Source organism: Anas platyrhynchos, chromosome 5, assembly GCF_047663525.1.
Source record: "Anas platyrhynchos isolate ZD024472 breed Pekin duck chromosome 5, IASCAAS_PekinDuck_T2T, whole genome shotgun sequence".
NCBI lineage: Eukaryota > Metazoa > Chordata > Aves > Anseriformes > Anatidae > Anas > Anas platyrhynchos.
The window spans coordinates 9,832,411-9,852,300 of NC_092591.1; the positions used below are offsets into that span (position 1 = coordinate 9,832,411).

The 19,890-nt window shown below is 40.1% G+C and overlaps 1 long non-coding RNA gene across 2 annotated transcripts; it reads left to right on the forward strand.

Moving 5' to 3' along the window:
- Window positions 1-1,176: 1,176 nt before the first annotated feature.
- On the forward strand, window positions 1,177-18,967 carry LOC110351462 (uncharacterized). Of its 2 annotated transcripts, none has more exons than XR_011809985.1 (4): window positions 1,177-1,252; window positions 2,026-2,095; window positions 10,695-10,800; window positions 18,473-18,967. It is a non-coding gene; the product is annotated as an uncharacterized lncRNA (long non-coding RNA). The 2 variants fall into 2 exon arrangements; XR_002398944.4 differs by lacking the exon at window positions 18,473-18,967 and adding an exon at window positions 15,445-16,665.
- The last annotated feature ends 923 nt before the right edge of the window (window positions 18,968-19,890 follow it).

Below are 19,890 nucleotides of genomic sequence, written 5' to 3' on the forward strand. Positions count from 1 at the left end.
GGGAGAACAAAAAAAAAAAAAAAAAAGAAAAAGAAAAAAACACTAACTAAATCCTTTCCCTGAGAAGTATATTTCTTTTCCACATATAACCTCTGTTTTCCCAGCATTTCTGCTCTAAACAGATTGAAACAGCCTCTTGTTGCTGACAGAGGCATCTGCTAGAGGGTTACACTTGGGGTCCAGAACTCAGCTGTTCTGAAATGAAAGATTATTGCATCAACCCAGTGGACAATCTGTAATTGCCTTGCTTTATTTTGGCTGGAAATTCTTGTGTTGCAGTGCTGTTTTCCTATTACCCCACTACAAATAAGGCTTGGTTACATGAACATCAAATTAAACTAATGTGAAAGAAACTAATCAATAGCTTGCTGCTTAGCTCTCACTGACACAAACTCTGTTCTCCTAAACCTTTGTGGAGATCACAAGTTACTACAACCAGCATAAAATCAGCCTTTACCAAACTTGGCTGATCTGCCCATTTAATTTCAAAGCAGTCATCTCTGCAAGCTAGCTCCCACCATGCAGGGAGGGACTAGAGTGGCATGAGGGTTCATCCTGCATTGACAGATGTCTAACGACAGTGCTACAGGGCAAAGAAGCCAGGGATAGTACACTTTAGGAAAAACTGTCCGTGTGCAGATACTTTTCACTTTCCAAATTCCTTCCATGAGCAGTGTTTTTCCTTTTGTTTTTTGTTTTTCCTCAGTATTGATATTTCTGTGCTTTCAGGACTGGTAATACAAGATTTGTGATGTGGGATCAGATGAATTGCCTATCTTATCAGCACCCTGTCTCCCGAAGGAATGAGGTGCACCGGGCAGAAATGCAATAATCTTCTCAGAGAAGAAGGGCTGGGAGTTTTGTTCTTTGGGGTGAAAAGAAGGGGGGCAATAAATCCCAATCTCCTCCTGAAAGTGATTGACAAACCTGATTCACATGGATTATGTTGATTTTTGTCTAATATAACTTTTTGGTTTTATATAAACCTATATTTCTTGTGCATTTTTTTAAATTGACTTTAACAAAATGAAACACTGAGAACAGGCACAAGCAGATGTGTCCTTGCAGATCTGAAAGCTATTTAAACTAATCTGACTGACTTTGCACTGTTAACAAGGCTCAGCTGTGAGTATCAAGTAAACAAAAAGCAGTAACATCTTGAATCATTATCCAGTGTGAAAGTGTTTGTACTGTGGTGAACCAAGCATCTATCATGTGAACTCTTTACATTCACCCTCTTCTTCATCCTGTTGTAAGTACTGCAATTCCAAAGGCCTTTCCCAGACTTTAATGCTCCTTGATTTTCAGATGCGTTTAAAACCTACTTCTCTAAATAGACTTTCTGCTATGATAATAATAATGTTCTGTTATGATAATAATTAAAAAAAAAAAAAGTATGGACCTTTGAGTAATCAGTAAACTGTTATTTCATATAAGTGGAAAACAAGTAAGTTGTTGTAATAGCTGCTTATAGACAGCAGAATGCCTAAATATGCAATGAGAAAACATATGAAAGATAACAAGATTGTTTAATTGCAAAAGTGACTTAAAAAAATGGCAACTGAAGAAGAGAAGCAGTTCATCAGCCTACATAAGAGCCAAAACATACCTTTATTCCTTCAGTCTTATGTGCATATGGGACTATTAAGTCAACATATAACGGACAAAGTTACCATGAAAAGCTAAAACGTTTTTGACCATTCTTCCTAAATCAGGTAACTAGCTTTTCACAGGATTCCAATATATATAGCTCCCGGTTCTTCTGTTAGAAGACTTAGGCATGTAAGCTGACATTTGGAAAATGCCTGACACACAAAATTTGGGTTCTGACACCAAACTCAATTCTAGGCCAAAACAAAATAAATAATTAAATAATAATAATTTGAATCTGTACTAAGAAGCCAGTTCTGCCTCATTTCCCTTCAGGTGGGATGAGAACAAGTATATAGTCCTTTTATACTAGCCTAATGGTCCAGGAATTGAGAGATAGGTTTTTAAAACCCTCATGTCTCACCTTCTTCCCAGAAAAATGCCACTGACACCAGACTAGCCATTGACAAGGGTGTGTCTTCTCCATTTCAAGCTGAGCAATAGGGTAAGTGTCAAGACTCGTAAGTTGTGGAAAAATACAGGAGGCAATAGCTATTGGTGGTGGGTTTTGTTGTTGTTGTTTTGTACTTTAGTGTTTTAGTAAAAGAGTAAAGGAGAAGGCTTTCTGGTTCATGTTTCAGTTTTTCTTTTCTAGCTGAGTATCTTAACCATGAGCAGGCTTCTTCTTTGTTCTTGAAGACAGAGAAGGCTGTCCAAGATAGTGATAAAAGTGAGCAATCAAAGGGATTGGTGCCATGCCTTAAGTCACACACCAGCAGAATGATCCAGAGCATACTGAAGTCAGCCTAAACCCCAGGGTGCCTGCTTACGTAGGTGTCTCCCATCTCTCTCCAAGTGCAGTGTCTGAGCCAATGTCACACACTGGCATGACTTCAGCTGTGAAAGACTGAAATACCCCAGATCAGAATGTACCCTTAATGCACAGGTCCTCTTCATTTTGTTATTCCTTATGCTTTTAAGTGTATATCATTAAGCAGTGAGTCTCCAGAGAGCTGCAGTTAGTCTTTTTATTTTTTTCTTCGTTAAATTAAATTGTCTCCTAACTGCTGTATCATGACATGCTGTGTACCACACAGCACCGCAAAATACAGAACTAGTTTGTGGGATACACATTTTTCAGGGAAAAAAAAAAAAAAAAAAAAAAAAAAAAAGAATAAGTAGAGGTGTAATCATTTCCAGTCTCGCTGACTTATGATGACACTGTCCTTTCCCAAGGGCACTTGTCACCTATTCTAATTCTCTGACACTTTGCATGCAAACCCAAACCACTAAAATCTATGGGAAATGGAAACATCCTGACAAGGCCAAATTGAGCCCACCTCGGTTGTCAATGATTTTTTCGCCTTTATTAATGCTGTGTGAATCTTCCTGTGTGTGCAGTGGAATATCAAACAAAGGCAAGGCAACATGGACTGATGCAATGCCCGCAATGCAAGTGCCTACCCCCTGGGGCAGAGCCCTGGAGTTAGGCACCTTGCAACACAACAGGGCAGGCTAAGGACTTGAGAATGGGACCTACATCAACCCCAAACTAAGAGCAGATGCATCGTGCAAGTCAACAGGTGAACACTTAAGACATGGGTGTACCTCAGATCGCACTGCAAAATAACCAGCTGACCTCCCTATTTGCACCCTACTCCAAAAGTTCATTTGAAGCTTCTTTAACTTTATTGTAATCTTTCAATATGCTGACATGCAAAAGATGGAGGATTTTTATGAGGATTTACCACAAAAACAACTATCCACACAGTTATATAGTCATTTAGGAAGTTGGACTTGGGTCTTCTCTTTGCTGTACCACATGGCATCTCCATATTCATAGTTTGGAAAATTTAAAACTTACTAATTTGCCTTTCAGATTTCTCCTAATTAAAAATTAATATGTTTTAAAAATCAGCTCTCTTACACTTCTCTAATTAAATTTCCACAGGATATTTTTTGGTGGGAGAATTCAATTAGGTTTTAATTTTAGTAATCAAAAAAGCACTGGTGCTTTGAGTATTTGATTTTTAATTTAAAAATTTGACATGGCATTCCAATTAAAATGTTCAACAGTTGCATTGTAGCATAAAAAGTCTATTACATCTGGTAATCAGGAGAATCCAATGACCATAAAAAATGCAAACAGTATTTCAAGAACCCTCAGGTAATAACCATATTTAGCAAACACTAAACACTTCAATTACAGCTGCCTATAGCAACTGTGATCACTCAGAAGCCATGGTAGCAAGTGAGAACAACTCTTTACCTATCCCACCTTTAGATAAGGTTGTATCTTGGAAATATCACCTAAACTCAGGTTCTGGAAATACAACCAAGCCTGCCAGAGGCAGCATCAAAAATGAAATATTGACTCTGCTTCACTATTCATGCAGGCTCTGTTTTCTTGCCTTTTAGGCAAGACTCATGTAGTGTCTTCTGTATAAAAGATATAAATTGCAGCTTGATAATCTGATGTATTACTGTACTCTCTTTCTTATCTTCTTTTGTTACTTGCCCCCAGATTTAAGTCTGCGAAGTAGATCTCTCAGAAGGGTCCTGACACTCCTTAGGAAAAGAAGATAATCTGTTTCCATTTTGCAGACCCTAAGCATATGAACCCCCCCACCAAAAAAAAAAAAAAAAAAAAAAAAAAGGAAAGAAACTAAAAAGGCACATTCTTATTCTAATAAAAGGGAACTTCTTAAGAATTAAAACACTACATATATGAAGAATAAAGAAGGAAAATTTATCATGATTAGTCAAAGCAAATTAACAGTACCAGAAAAACAACAAAAAACACTTCAATTTTCAGCAAGTAGGTCTTTTATATAAAACATATACTGGTACTGTACTTACTACACTTGTGTCCAGCACAAGCTGGGCTTGCTGTAATTGTATAAAGAGCAACCCAAAGACTGTTTTGGTCCCTAAGGGCCTAGTCATTGTCATAATGGATCACAATTGGCTCCATCTAGTCTACTGACCCGCCTCTGACAATGACAAATGCCATTGAAAGATTCCAATATTGTCATTGCTCCCAACAAATTGTATGACATTTCAGAAGAATTGTATCTATCTGTCTCAGCTTTCATATGTCTTCCACTGCTAAATAACGTAATATTCCCGTGTTAAATTTTTCTGTTTTCCTTTAAATGTCAATTTTGCCATGTACTCATCATCAATCACATGATTATTACAGATTATTTTTGGAGCTCCTTTTCTACACATGACATTGCATGGTACAGACAAGAAGGACAGAGGTCAGATGCACCTGCATACTTAAACATGTGCTTAAGTACTATGCTGCAGCGAGGCAAAAACATTGGTTAAATCTTTTTCAAGATGGTCTATTTTTTGTATAAAGAATGATGTCACTCACTGAGAGAGAAATTGTGCTTCAAACCATGATGACAGGTGAATTCAGAATCCAGCCTTGTACCATACCAGGTCTGGGATGACATTTAGGTAATGACTGCTGGGGGTTTGGCTTTGTTGAAGATGCCTGCTTTATGAGGGAGATGAGGAAAAGAGTTAGATTAGCTCAATGGTGGTTAAAAGAGGGAATTCAAAGAGAAAAACAAAAAAATAAAATAAAACAAGAGAAAAATTAACCAGTGGAGTAGGGAAAACTCCACATTTCTCTGCTAAATAATAAACATGACAGGAACAGGCTTGGGGAAGCTGGAGAGAAGCAATGATAGCAAGGCAATGCTTGCTTTTATCAGATCCAAAATCTGCTTGAAATGAAGGGGCTTCTTGAAAACCAATAGGCCCGGGGATGACTAAAGTATGAGAAAATACGGGTCCTGCACCTGGGGCACAACAACCCCAAGCAGAGCTACAGGCTGGGAGATGAGTGGTTGGAGAGCTGCCTGGCAGAGAAGGACCTGGGAGTGATGGTTGATAGTCTGCTGAATATGAGCCAGCAGTGTGCTCAGGTGGCCAAGAAGGCCAACAGCATCCTGGCTTGTATAAGAAGCAGTGTGGCAAGCAGGTCTAGGGAATTGATCATCCCCCTGTACTCAGCTCTGGTGAGGCCACACCTCGAGTACTGTGTTCAGTTTTGGGCCCCTTGCAACAAGTAGGACATCGAGGTGCTCAAGCGGGTCCAAAGAAGGGCAACGAAGCTGGTGAGGGGCCTGGAGAACAAGTCTTATGAGGAGCGGCTGAGGGAGCTGGGCTTGTTCAGGAGCAACCTTGTTGCTCTCTCCAGGTACCTTAAAGGAGGCTGTAGCAAGGTGGGGGTTGGTCTGTTCTCCCACGTGCCTGGTCAAGGGGGAATGGGCTTAAGTTGCACCAGGGGAGTTTTAGGTTGGATGTTGTTAGGAAGAACTTCTTTACCAAAAGGGTTGTTAGACATTGGAACGGGCTACCCAGGAAAGTGGTGGAGTCACCATCCCTGGAAGTCTTTTAAAGACGTTTAGATGTAGAGCTTAGGGATATGGTTTAGTGGAGGACTTGTTAGTGTTAGGTCAGAGGTTGGACTCAATGATCTTGAGGTCTCTTCCAACCTAGAAATTCTGTGATTCTGTGTAATGGAAGAAAGCAAAACAGAATGAATGGAATTTTAATTAAAATAAATATGGCATTCAACTAAACAAGCACTGATGAAGTAATCAGACAAGGATGAGTAAGCTCAATGCTTGCCAGAATGTGCTCTGACAGGGATGACTTCTCTGAAGTCAGCACAGTTACACCAGGGTGGAGCTATTACAGGTAGACATGACAAACATACAGCAAAGCCAACATGCGCACAGGAGCACCCCAGCCTTAGCTCGGGTATCTGCAGGTGATACAATACACATGCTAGCAGCCGTAACTACAGATCACCAGCAAGCAGACCAAGGTTAGGTCCAGTAGAGATGCCAGTGAAGAGGTGTGGAGATAATGAGAGCTGAAAAGTGAAGGTGGAACAGGCTGCCCAGGGAAGTGGTGGAGTCACCATCCCTGGAAGTCTTCAAAAGACGTTTAGATGTAGAGCTTAGGGATATGGTTTAGTGGGAACTGTTAGTGTTAGGTCAGAGGCTGGACTCGATGATCTTGAGGTCACTTCCAACCTAGAAATTCTGCGATTCTGTGAAATGGCAAGTTCAAAATCAAAATCCTACGGAGACAGCTACAGTAGGATTGCTCAAGCAATACACATCTCGGTGCCACTCCATCATCTAAATTGAAGCTTCATACACTGGTGCCAGTTTCTACTTATTACCATGCTACATCTGATGGCAGCCACTGGGGATGACAGGCTAAAGTCTCCCCAGCCCCTGCTCTTGGCACCTGAGCAAACCAGACCAAAATTAGCAATCTGTGGCATACTGGAGTAGCAGCTCCGTTTCTCTGTGCTCACACAGCCTCTGTAGAAGACAGAGAAAAAGAGCAGCTGTCATTTTAAGGAATGAATATGAAAAGGGATAAGCTTAAAAAGCTAACTCAAAATTTAATAACAAACAAGAAAAAAAGCCACCAAGAAGATTAAACAAAAGTTGAAAACAGACTTAAAAATAAAGGAGCAAGCAAAGGAATCATTTACAAACCAAATGAAGAGGGGAATAGATGAGATAAACTCTGAATATTAATGAGCAACCAGAAGAAGGGAAAAAAAGAAACTAAAATAGGTCTATTTTACCACAGGCAAAATAATGTACAATGTTTCAATCTCCCCAGTTAAATTACTGAATAAAAAGGAACCTTAGTACAATATCAGCGTGTAAATCTCTCTCCAAACCACCCACATGCTGACTGCTGCTAGAGACAAATAGGTACAATAATGGGTAGAAGGCAAAATGCCACTGCCTCAAATGCAGCAAGGTTTTCCTTCTGTGGTTGGTAAAGGAGGTATTTTAGTAAGCACAAAATAGCAAAACTCAAGCAGCAGAAATGATCAGCAAAACAATTTTAAAGAAAGGGAGAATGCATGCACCAGCCCAACTCTGTCTGAGAACTTGAATGCATAGGAAAGCTGCTAAATACTTTTGCCAAAATGTTTTGATATTTCCAGCTGGGAAACTGAGTTTTCTGGTGGGACAACCTCACATATACATGACACTGAGAGGTGGTTGTTGTCCAGCTAAGAAGTCAGAGTTTCCCGCAAGAATGTTGAGAGAGATTCTCTGAGAGAAAATGCACTTTTGGAAATTAAAAATAATAATAAAAAAAAATAAGTCATTTTTGCCTCTTTCAATGTTTTGTAGCTGTTTTTTTGTTGGGCTACATTATTTTAGGGTATCCTGAGGACTGCAGTTCTCCTGAGAGTTGCTCTCATTTGAAACAATGGTCTGTCTTGTTTGTCATGAGGCTAGAGCAAACCTTCAGCTTCACATTTGAAGTGCTCATGAGGCATTCTACACTTCTGCATGTTATATCCTCAGGGCACCATACACACTAATAAGACAGGGCAGGAGAAGAACCTATGTGGAAAGCCTTTGATGTCTTGTGCTGAGACTGCATGTGCAATCTGATATGTTAATCGCGGCATTATCCATTATAAATAAAGGAGGAAGAAGTGTATCACTTCCACTGTCAGGCGTGTTTAGTTTCCTGGAAGAGATTGCCCACTTGAGTTCTTTTCCTGGCTCGCTGCATCCTATCAGTGCCATGCTAAGTCTCACTGGGCCATCTACTGATTCCTCACTGTGGGAGAGCAGGTCTGTCATTCCCCTGCTGGCAGAATGGTGCTGTAGAAATAAAAATAATGTCATCAGGGATTGATGGCCTCTTTTATTCAAAGATCTTCCTGTTGCAAAAAAAAATAAATAAAAAATGTGCCTTTGCATTCCCAGGATATCCTTTACTATTGCCCTACAACACAACAGAGACGAGTTCAAAGCTTTGAAGTTCATGTGTCCTCTCCTGAACAAAAATTCTGCAGCCTGAACTGGATGAGAGATGACACATGCTATTAAACTGGCTCTGACTTTTTTCTTTCTTGTTGCTTTCCAAAGATAATACTCATGAAAGGTGACAGATGGACATCTAAGAAAAAAAAAGAAAAAAGAGAGAGAAGCTAGACCTGGAGTGGAATTTCCCCAGCTTCTGATAACCCAGGTCTGGCCTTGGTGAGCTCTGTTTTCTTGTGGTTCTGCAAAGCCATGAGTCTTACCAGTGATGCAAGCTTATTCCTGAACTCTTACCAACAAGTTTAATCATTTTTATTTGGGATCCTGCCATTTTAGCAGGCTTTGGAGCGAGGTAAATGAGGACTTGTTCAGATGTCATCCAAGGCTAGAAATTCTCACACTCAGACAAGGTACTCTTAAATATTGAGGCACATCCTATATTAATATCTGTTAGACTGAGAAATACAAGGCAAGTAATAAAGAAAATAATTCTGCAGATGATAAGGGAGCAATCAGCATGTATTGTGTAGTGAAAAATAAATACTTTTTTTTTTTTTTCAAATTATCTTGTGAGGACTGGCTCCAATGAGAGACCTTCTTGCTCAAGGGAATTTCAAATTAGCAATGTCAGTTAAACTCTAAGAGCTTTTTCTCCTGGGAATAAACATCTGTTTTGTTTATCTCCAGCCAACAGCTAATAGTACAATAATGATCCAATCCCCAGATCCCTTTGCCTGGAAACTGATACCTTAATCTCTGCAGTGCAAGTCTTATCAGTCTTTGCTCCTATGCAGTTTGAACATTTCCTTTATATCCATGATGCTCCCTGCAATGAAAGACTGTCTCAGATTCTGCTATTTTTGCCATGAATTTCTTTTTCCTGACACCCTTTACTCCTTCTTCGCAAATATCTCCTTTGAACTATTTCCTAGATTTTCCACATTTTCTTCTGGCCCCTCTATGACCGTTACTGAAGACAAGTGCTATTGTTTTAATTTTGCTCAAGTTCCTCCATTGCTCGTTTTCTCACAGACTGGTGTTACCTTTTATTCAGACAATCAAGTTCTGCTGTTACCTTTACCCAACCGCAATCAATAGAGATGTGTAAAGCAAGCATAAAATGCACGTTTCTTTTGAATCTCAAACTGCATTGAACTTCTCAGTGCTATCAGCTAGATCTGGTAGCACCTTAATGAAAGAGACAATCTATGTTCCCAAATGTGGTCCTGTGGTATCTCTAGGAGGTACAAGCATGTCCCAGGCCTAATTTCTTTAGATCAATAGTCCAGCCAAGCTGGGTAGAGACCAGGTTCCAGCTGCATTTAGGTGATCTTTAGCAGAATTGAATTAAAGCTTTCTGTTGAGGTTTATCCACCACATACATCAGAACATAGAAATCATTCTGTGAAACAGTGAAAGCTCAGACAAAACACAAGGAAAGCCACTATTAAAATTAATTAACCTATCAGCAAATATCCTCCATTCTTCCCTCTGCATGCACAGATCTAGCTGCTACCTTACCCTGTACACCTCACACAGCTTTAATTCTACCTTTTAATTCCCTTACATAGACAACCCATCTCCTATCGACCCTCCTTCTGCATGCTCAGATGTTGCAGCTGTTTGATCTGGTAATGATGCACAGGGAAGAAATAGGCTCATTTTGGATGCATAGGAATGAGCCTGATGAAAGCTTCCCTTTCTCAGGATACCTCAGCAGTTTGTTTTACAGGAGCACCATTAATTTGACCCTCCAATCAGAGTTAGCTTGGCAGACATGATAAGATTAGATCTGAATTTTATTTAACCTCTTCCAGGTTATTGCTTGATGGGAGCACAACATGTATTTCTGTAGTCAGTGGTCTTTCAGAGCATCTCTGTAACTACCACATAGCAAATTTCACTGTTTGCAATGAATAACAAGGAATGTCTTCCCTATTTAAGCTGTCGTTGTTTGTTAGAAATTTTTGATTTTTCTAGTACATACATCTCAGAAATAATGTTACGTAATGATCAGATGTGGCCACATTTGCCCCCACAATATGCTACCCTTCCATTTATAACATAAGCCTGTCCCTGAAAACTGAAGTTCAGTGAAGCCTAATTTTGTCTATAATATAGCAGAATGAGCAGAGGCTATAATGAACGCATAAACTTTGCAGAGACCACAAATGAGTCACATACCAGACAGTGACATTGTCCGGGAATGCAGATAACTGCATGGTAAAAGGTTGTAGAGCATTCTCCTTTGTTTTGCTTCCAAAGGAAATGAACTCAGAAATGAGTCGGGAGCACAGAGACTGCCAACCAGATGCAAAACTTCCTCAAGATTTCCTTAAAATGAAAAAGAAAGCCCAGCATACTTGACCAGGTAAATGCCATTTCTAACTGCACCTTTACCACACTTATGGTAGTCGGAGGAAGTTGGGACCAAAGATTTTCTCTTGTTTAAGGAGGAGGAAACTGAAGAGGAAAACATGTACACGTTTTTCTTTGTTTGTTTTGTTTTGTTTCTGTACGATGGAAAAGTAAATCCACCACACTGTCTTATAATTGATTCCACATCAATTTGCCTGAGGAGAAGCAGCTCTGTCAGAGGGTATAGTTTACCAGTGTGGAGCCTGAAATTTTTAAATTATTTTCTTCTGCCTTGTGGAGAAAAAGTAAGTGTGTTGCTAGAAGTTGATCTGGCCCAGAATCTGGCTCCAAACAACCCTTTGCAAAATACAGGAAAAGCAGGAATAGTTTGGGAATTTCAACATTCCCCACTCTCCCTGTCCTCTCCTCCTTGTTTTTCACTTCATCATTTAGATCCCAGTTATTGCTGATTTGAGCCCAAAGAAACCTGACTAGAAACCAGCTCTGAGTAAAAGTGAACCTGACTGGTTTATTTCTACAGCTGAGCCTGGGAGAACTGTGAAGAATATAAAGCAACCCAGCTAATAGAAAACAAATCATCCATTTAAAGTCCTTTCTGTTTTAGTAACTGCAAGTGTTCCTCATCAGTAACACGGATGAACATTTTCCTTTTAATCGCCCTACATCCTTGCAGTGATTTGGCAAACTCAGAGGTGATCCTGGGCTTGCTCCATGTTTCTCTGTCATCCACACCTCTTGCAATTGCTATAAAATGCCACCAGTTTCAATTTCAAGTAGAGAGAAATCCAAACTCACTCTCACACTGCAGAAGAGGATATAATGAAGGCCTGCCTGGCTGTGTTTTAGCCTGCTCGAGATGCTTGGCCTCAGTGGACTTGCTCAGACCTATAATGGGATTAAGTTCCTATTTACACAATGCATGCAGAGCCTGTAGATATCCAAGTCTCTGTATGAGCTGCCTGAGGAACTAGAATTAGGCTGAGGAAGGGGAAAGCAGCCTCGGGTGGGTCAGCACCAACCCAGCCTGGATGCTCCTGGCACACAGGAGCTGCTGTTGCGACCCCTGCACAGCTCTCCTCTGTGATGCAGGCGGGCACTGAGCCCCCGCTCCCTGCCTTGTCATCCCCACAGAGGTCACTGGGAGCTAACAGCTTAAATCGGGCTCCAATGCAGGTCAGTGCAAAAGCCAAACAGCAGATTTCCTGCCCAGTGCCTTATCCACAGGCCTTTCCTCTTGTGGACCCTGTACAACCCCACTGTTGAAGACATTTTGCTGAAATGCTTTGCGCCATCCAAATAAGCACAGCTTGACACGTGTTTGGTAGGGGTGTGGGCAGGGAGAGACTCAGGAGGGAAACGGTGGGTGGTGGAGGAAATGGAAAAAACAAGGCAACGCTGGGAGGATTCAGGGGCATAAACATTACACGAGGCCCAGGGTCCGCTGGGCAGGGAGTGAGGTGTGGTGGATCCCTGATGGGTCACTGATTTGTGGCAGTTCACCTGGCATGCTTGTCCTGCCCCAGCTCACTGCAGCTCAGTGGTATTTGCTAGGATGATGTAGCTTTGATCAGGAGGATGCCACGCTGGCAGAGCAACAAGGACACATGAGTTGAGCCCTGTGCTGCTGCCCTGCCATGAAGTATTGCACCGCTCTGACAGTTGCATGTTTTTTCTCATTTCTTGGTGACTCAGGAATGAAAATGTGGTCTACCACATGCATTGTAAAAAACTCACATAGGAAAATGTTCCCTCACAGGGGAATCATAGCCCTCAGTTCTCCTTCAAACACCTTTAAGTCAGTGGAAGGTGGTGTAAGAGTGTGGAGGCAGAGGGGTTAAAATCCCTCTTTCCAAAGTTAGAGTATTGAATTCAGTCCTTGCCTTGGACTAGTGCAGAGCTTCTTTGTGAACCAAGCTGTATGCATGGTCCTCAGCAGAGGTCTCTGAAAGTCCACTGTGACCTAATTATAGAAATTGATTTGCCTGAGCCATGGTGGTTCAATGGGCTATTTTTTCTTGTGCCTATGGACTCCGTAAGGCTCGAAGTGCTCCAGTTCAGCTCTGCCACAGCACAGGGAGCTGGGAAGCAGCCAGGAGGCCACTTTCAGGTTGCTAGGCCTGAACAAGGCCCCAACACAGAGTGAGGAAGTGAATGAATTGCAAGCACTTTTTCCTAAAGTGAGGGGAATTTTCCCCAGAGCTCACTGGAGTTCACAGCTTCATGAAGGACAGCAGAGGGGTAAGGTGCCCTGTTCCACCTGTGTGTCCATTTGTACACTAAAGCCCACCTGAGAGATGATTTATCAGCAAGGTTTTGACATTTGTGCCTTGGGCATACAGGAAACAATGCTCCTTACTTCCCCAACAAGCGGGACACAGAGGGGCAGGTGGCAACTGAAGTATCTGGACCACATTCCTGCCCCGTTTCTGAGACAGCACAACTGCTCCAAGTGGCCTGCCTTGATGTTGGCTGTCTTCTAATTCTGTCCCTCCTGCATGTTTCTGTTTCTGGAAAACATCATAATTTTTTTCTTTCAAAACTTAAAAGCAAAAATGATTTGTCTATCACTTTGTAGAATCAAAATTAAAATGTGAGTTTCTGGAGCATCTTCCTCAAATGCACAGTCCTGCCCCACTCACACAGCCCCCACTAGCTCTGTCAAGCAATTTAGTTGTAAATTTAAGACTTCTGCAAGCTTCCAACTCTGTATCCACTCAATCAATGTCCTGTGGGAGAAGAATGTCAATAACCAGCATTAAGGTTAGATTTGTAAAGATGGCTTTAAAGCTGGTTGTAAAAATGGATTTTTGAAGGAATTCCAAAATCTTTCCCCCATAACTTGTCCTCCAGACTTGGACTTTAATGCAAACACTGTACATTTTCTGGGAAGACTGTTTCTTTCTGTAAATGTCCACCTTGCCTTTTGCATAAGCCTTCTTGTTTAAGCATGATTTTCTGTATACTTCACATGGCACAGTATAATCCCTCCCCTCTAGGAGAAAGGAGGCAATGCAGTTGGACAGAAGCAGATGTGATTTGGATGGGAACTCCAGCCTGAGGTGGCTATTTGATTTGGATATTTTCCTCTATTGTCATGATTTCCTTTTGGACAACATACTTTGTGATATACCCGAGTCTTTCCTCTCAGGGAAAAAAGCAATGCATTATGGGATGCATACTCTAATTAAGAGAGAAATAGCTCACAGACACAAATAGATCACTAAATAACTGGTAAATTCCATGGTAGAAGACAGTTAAAATTTCCAGGTATAAAATTATTATAAAATTATTTGGGGCTTTGGATATTTATTTTTTCTAGAATTTTTTCATGGCAAATAGAAAAGCAGAAATGTAAGCCTCATTTTTGTAAAAGAAGAGTTTTAGAAAAAAAAAATATAAAAAAAAAAAGAAAGAGAGAGAGAAAGAGAGAAGAAGAAGGATGGATGGATGGATGGATAGATGGATGGAAGGAAGGAAGGAAGGAAGGAAGGAAGGAAGGAAGGAAGGAAGGAAGGAAGGAAGGAAGGAAGGAAGGAAGGAAGGAAGGAAGGAAAGAAAGAAAAGGAAAAAGGCAATCCTAATAGCTCCTTAGATGGCAAATCAAGAAATATCTAACTTTCTGCACAAGTGAATAAGAACAATTTTGTGAAGAGACTGTATTGAAATGATAATGTCAGTGACACAATGAAACTGTTGCCTACTTCAAAACAGAATCTGGCAGGTGCAGTGGATAAAAGGGATTATGTGCTATAGTTGCAAATGCAGCCTGTATCACAGGTATTTGCCAGTAGTAGAGGAGGTAATTGATACATTGAAATGCAGTAATACAAGTCTGAAATTAAATCAGCTTATACCTCCTGATGGAGTAAGCAAAAGAAGTGTACTTTCTTCATAGATAGGAAAATGAACCAGAATTTATCATGAAGCATCTTCCATTTCTGCTCTGGGAGAGGTGCTAGGTCAGCCCAGGCCCTCTCTTGTGTTAGTTTGCTCCTTTGCAATCCAGCCTGGGGTGCCCACTGAGCAGCAGGGTGCTGACAACGTGTTGGACATGGGCAGCATTGAGTAAAGTGTAATACCTGGAGATTGTATAGGCGGGGAGTGAAGTGAAGACAGGTTTAAAGTAAATACATTCAGAGCACAAACTAGCAAACCTTTCTAAATGTTAGTATCAGATTTTTTTAACAAATTGAAATTCAGGCATTACCAAAGGTTGGTTGGTTGGTTGGTTTTTCCCTAAAAACAAAAAAATGGGATTAAAACAAGAATTATAGCAATTTATTTAATTCTAAATGAAAATAATCCCTTTGCACAGTTATAGCTGGAAAGTTCAAGTATTGGGCCAACAGAGGAGAACCTCTAAGTGAAATTTATTAGGATCAGGCTGTAAACAGAAGTGAGACAGACTAATCTATTTTCATTTCCCAAACAGAGAAACACCAAACTCTGGTCATCTGGCAGAGGGAATGGAAAGTAATGGAAATGGAAAGTACATTTGAGTTGTAATTGAATAATTCATTATCTATATTATTGGCAAGTAAGCCTAGTGTTTTGGGGCTCTTTTGTTTTTTTAGTATACATTTAAAACTGATCACATCCCCTGAAAGATCAAAACTATCATTGTGTTCAATCCCAGGTGTAGTTCAGCAACAGAGGCTCCACAGAACACAGATGTGTTTCACTGCAGCAAAGTCAATGAGACATAAGTGCTTTGCTGAACCAAAGCCATAACCGGGCCAGAGTCAGAGACCCACCAGCTTCACGTCCTGGAGCACTTCCACAGCTCGTAGAAATCCCCTTCCCCAGCTGTAACGTTACCTGCCCTGGCAGAGAGGTACACAAATCCTGCAGGGATTGTGTGGAAAGGTGTTTCCACAGAAGGTCTGTTTCCTCCTTTGTGCTGATTGCACGTGAAGCTGATGTTGCAGTTCTTGTGTTCTCCTGCTTCTTTGTGATCTTTGTAATTTGTGCATAAATTATTTGTTTTATGGAGCTGTAGCATATGGCAGCAAAGAATCACTCTGTTATCAGGAACTCCCAGGTGACATAAAGAAAATGAATAACTAATTTGTTGATCTTCGTGACTGCTATGAACATGTGAGCACCCTCCCATACCCAATCCTTATTCTTACCCAATCCTTATTCTTACATGAGTGTGCATTTCCCTCCAAAGAGTCAAGGAAAGAACTGTCAGATCCAGGGTAAAATATCAGTCAAAGGACTGGCTGAAGGTGATTGTTTTAGAGGTCATTTCTGTTGTCCTTATTCTTTGTAGCAAGAAAGACTGTACTATTTAAATTACAAAATGGGAAAAGGAATAAATCATACAAGCAACTGAATATCCATCTCCAGATTATTTTATCCTATTGTACAACAAATAGAAGATAACAACTACAAAGTTCAAACACTTGTGGACAGTAGTTTAGAAGATGACTTTAGTTTTCACACTGTAGAAGGCTGGTCAAACTCAGATGTAAAACCTAATCCAGATCTGAAAACACAAGCAGGTTTGAAACCATTTTGCCTATAAACCAAGCTTACATTTAACTGTTACATAATTTAGAGCAGAATTCATTAGCTGCATCATATGAGTTCTCTGGTGTCAGGTTGCTGCTAACTGCTGGTACAGGTGCTGGGCAGATAACGGTCATACAAGATAGTGAAAAATGTTACTGGAGATATTTACTTCTAACTGGCTATTAAAAAAAAATAAAATAAAATGTTGTGCACAAGCATTTAGTATTTATTTACTGTCAAAAATATGGTACGTTAGTATCAGAGTGTTCCCTGACTTCAAATGATTGTAGTCTAACAGAAAGACACAAGGGAGACATCATAGGCTGGAAAATCCAGTGGACGTCCTGTATCAGTAGATTTTATTTTTGGTTTAATTATAAGCTCTCTTCTTGTGAGTCTTGTAGGACTGTCCTAAGAGTGTCATTATAGACATATCATGGTGACTGTTTTTATAATGCCAAATGCCTAATAAACTGCTGTCATGTGATGAAAAAATACTGCATTGGGGATTGGTTCCCTTCAGCATTAATACTTTAACACAAAGGATATGAGCATGAGAACACTGATTTCTGCTTAAGAGCTGCTTATTTCATCACCTCAACCTCCTATCACTGAAGTACAACGTGATAACATTTTTCCCTGTAGTCAATTGTGATGTCACAAGAGGAGGATTATGACCTCGGGAAGGAATCAGCAGCAAGAAAAGAAAATTTTATTAAACCAAAAAACTGCTTCTTTATGCAAAAAGCATCAAGTAATAAACATGAGCAGAAATATATGTTCCAGTTGGTAATCTGCACCTTTGATCCTACTCTATTCCCATGGTCTTTTAATATTGGTTATGTCTTTTCCTCATTAGCAGAATGGAAGTAATTGCCCTTGTTGAAATGGGATCATAAAAACACGGATCTTGAGAATTCACATTCATAAATCTAAGTATTGGCATGCAAATATTTAAAAGCAAATATTTACTTAATCAGCACTGTAAAGCCTCCCCATCACATAAACATCAGTCATCTGTAATGTTAGCTTAACAGATGTACAGCAGAATCCATACCTAGCAGTCACTCACAGCAGGTAAGTTTATTAAATGGGCAAAGTGTGGTATTCACTTTAAAATGTCCCCTTGAATTCCAGGATGCAATATATCATCTTAGACAAGGCCCAGACCTAGGGTTGTAGATCTGGTCTTCAGTCCCTGCTCATCCCCTTTCAATTTGTCTCTGACTTCCAGTCCAATTTCGCTTCCCTGTCTATGGAACAGTCAATTTTCCTATTTCCACATCTTGTAATGAGTTTTATTCCCTGGCCACCTGCATGAGGTGACCCTTCAGTACAATCATCCACAGAGCTATGTGCCAGAGCAGCTGTCCTGAGTCCAAGGGGCAGTGGTTTCTCCTCTGATATGCTTTTTGCTGGAAGAATAATGATTCAGAATTTCTTCTGAGAAGGGCTGGAGCATCACAAAGGGGTTTTGAACCAAGGAAAAACACTTGCTTTGCCCATAGCAGTGAGAGTGCACTCTGGTTCAGGAGGAGAAGACATTGCTTAAGGGAAAGATTGAACAAGGAATTGCAGAATAGGCTCAGCCTGGAATGATTTTATCAGGTCAGGGCCTCAGTTCATCAGGAGGAATTTCTACACAATAAGCAGAAGCATCTTGAGGGCCTCCTCAATTTAGGATGATAGCATAGCTTTGATGTTCACCAGGTCCTAGAAACTTGGTGTTGACTGGGAATGTCTTGCACTCTAAGATCAAAAGTGTGAGCTGAATTTTCTTTCAGACTTTCTAACCCTAACTTCCATTCTAACACTAAGATGAAGCTTATCCTGATTTAGGATGCAAAAATAACTGGTTTTGGTAAAGAATTTTCCCTAGGACTTTGCATGAAATTAAGGTTTATACATGGAGGTTCGTTTTTATGAAGCTCCACTTGGTGCTTTGTAATTTAAATTGACATACTCCTCAGGGGCTGTTAGCGGTAAAAATAAATTAACTGACAGAATTGCAATAGTAGCAGTGTTGTAACTGCGATGGTCCAAGAATATATTATTCTCAGCCTGTGCTTCATTCTCTTCAGACTCAAAATAAGGTTTATGTGCCTGAAAGAGGTTGTTTTTTTTGTTTGTTTTGTTTTGTTTTCCAGCAGGATAATACTTGTCCTCACAAACCTGGCCCTGGCTATTTGACATTCTCCCCACAGTGTGCAGGGGCTGCAAGATCTGGCTGCCTCCAGCATTAAGCAGCTAGACACAGTGACCTCAAGGGTTGGACCTGTGCTCCCATGACCATCTTCATTATAGCTCGGCTACTTCAGTGGTTTTCTGGTCCTTTCTGCTCTCTTTCCCTTTGCTTTGGCCATATAAACCTCTGACCTTGAAGATCATAAGCACAAAGCAGTGGTTTCCAGTGCTCAGAACTAATCACTGCTGTCAATAATACTCAGGACAAGCCACAAGTTATTACTATTCAATACACTGATTGGTGTTGCTTTTTGCTACTGTGAAAGCCAGGTTATGGAGTTGGGCTGTCCACAAAGCCTGTTCCTATGTTCTTTTCATAAGTGAGTAAAAGGAACTTGCAGCATAATAGGGTATAATTGTTCCTGGAAGACCAAAAAAATAAAAAATAAAAAAAATAGAAGAGAGAGAGAGAGAATTTATCTTTTGTAAAAAGATTAAAATCTGCAGAGGCTTTTTGAAAGTAGTTTGAATATGGACTCTTGAGAAAAGAAAGAAAGAAAGAAAGAAAGAAAGAAAGAAAGAAAGAAAGAAAGAAAGAAAGAAAGAAAGAAAGAAAGAAAGAAAGAAAGAAAGAAAGAAAGAAAGAAAGAAAGAAAGAAAGAAAGAAAGAAAGAAAGAAGGAAGGAAGAAAGAAAAGAAAAGAAAAGAAAAGAAAAGAAAAGAAAAGAAAAGAAAAGAAAAGAAAAGAAAAGAAAAGAAAAGAAAAGAAAAGAAAAGAAAAGAAAAGAAAAGAAAAGAAAAGAAAAGAAAAGAAAAGAAAAGAAAAGAAAAGAAAAGAAAAGAAAAGAAAGAATCAGCAAAAACAGAAAAATGCAGGCCTATGAAAGATTGCCGTGATCATTCCTGGTGAAAACTATTACAATACGGTTTGTGCAGATACTGAATAACCTCATGCTGGTTGCTCTGAGATATTTGAAGATTGAATTCTGTCAGGTCAATATAAGAAATGCATTTTCTACAGTGCGACTGTGCTTTCAATACAATGTCAACACTTACAGTAATAGGCAGCAAAATGCTACATCCACGTCTAACTTTGTATTGCCATTTCATATTTGAGTTAAAATGTGTAAGATATTTTATTGCATGCCGCAAGTGAGGGACATAGCTTCTGCAGCATGTAGCAAATTCCCTCTTAGACATCATGCAACCTACTAACCCCTATTTGCATTTTATATGTGGTTAAAAGCCAAAGAAAACAAACAAACAAATAAAAATTAATGTCTCATTCTCTCTGCCTGCCATGTAGAGGTTTTCAAACATCAGAACCTGAACTCTTGTAACCAGAAGCACGCACAGCAGGCGTGGTAAAATGGGAGTCCCT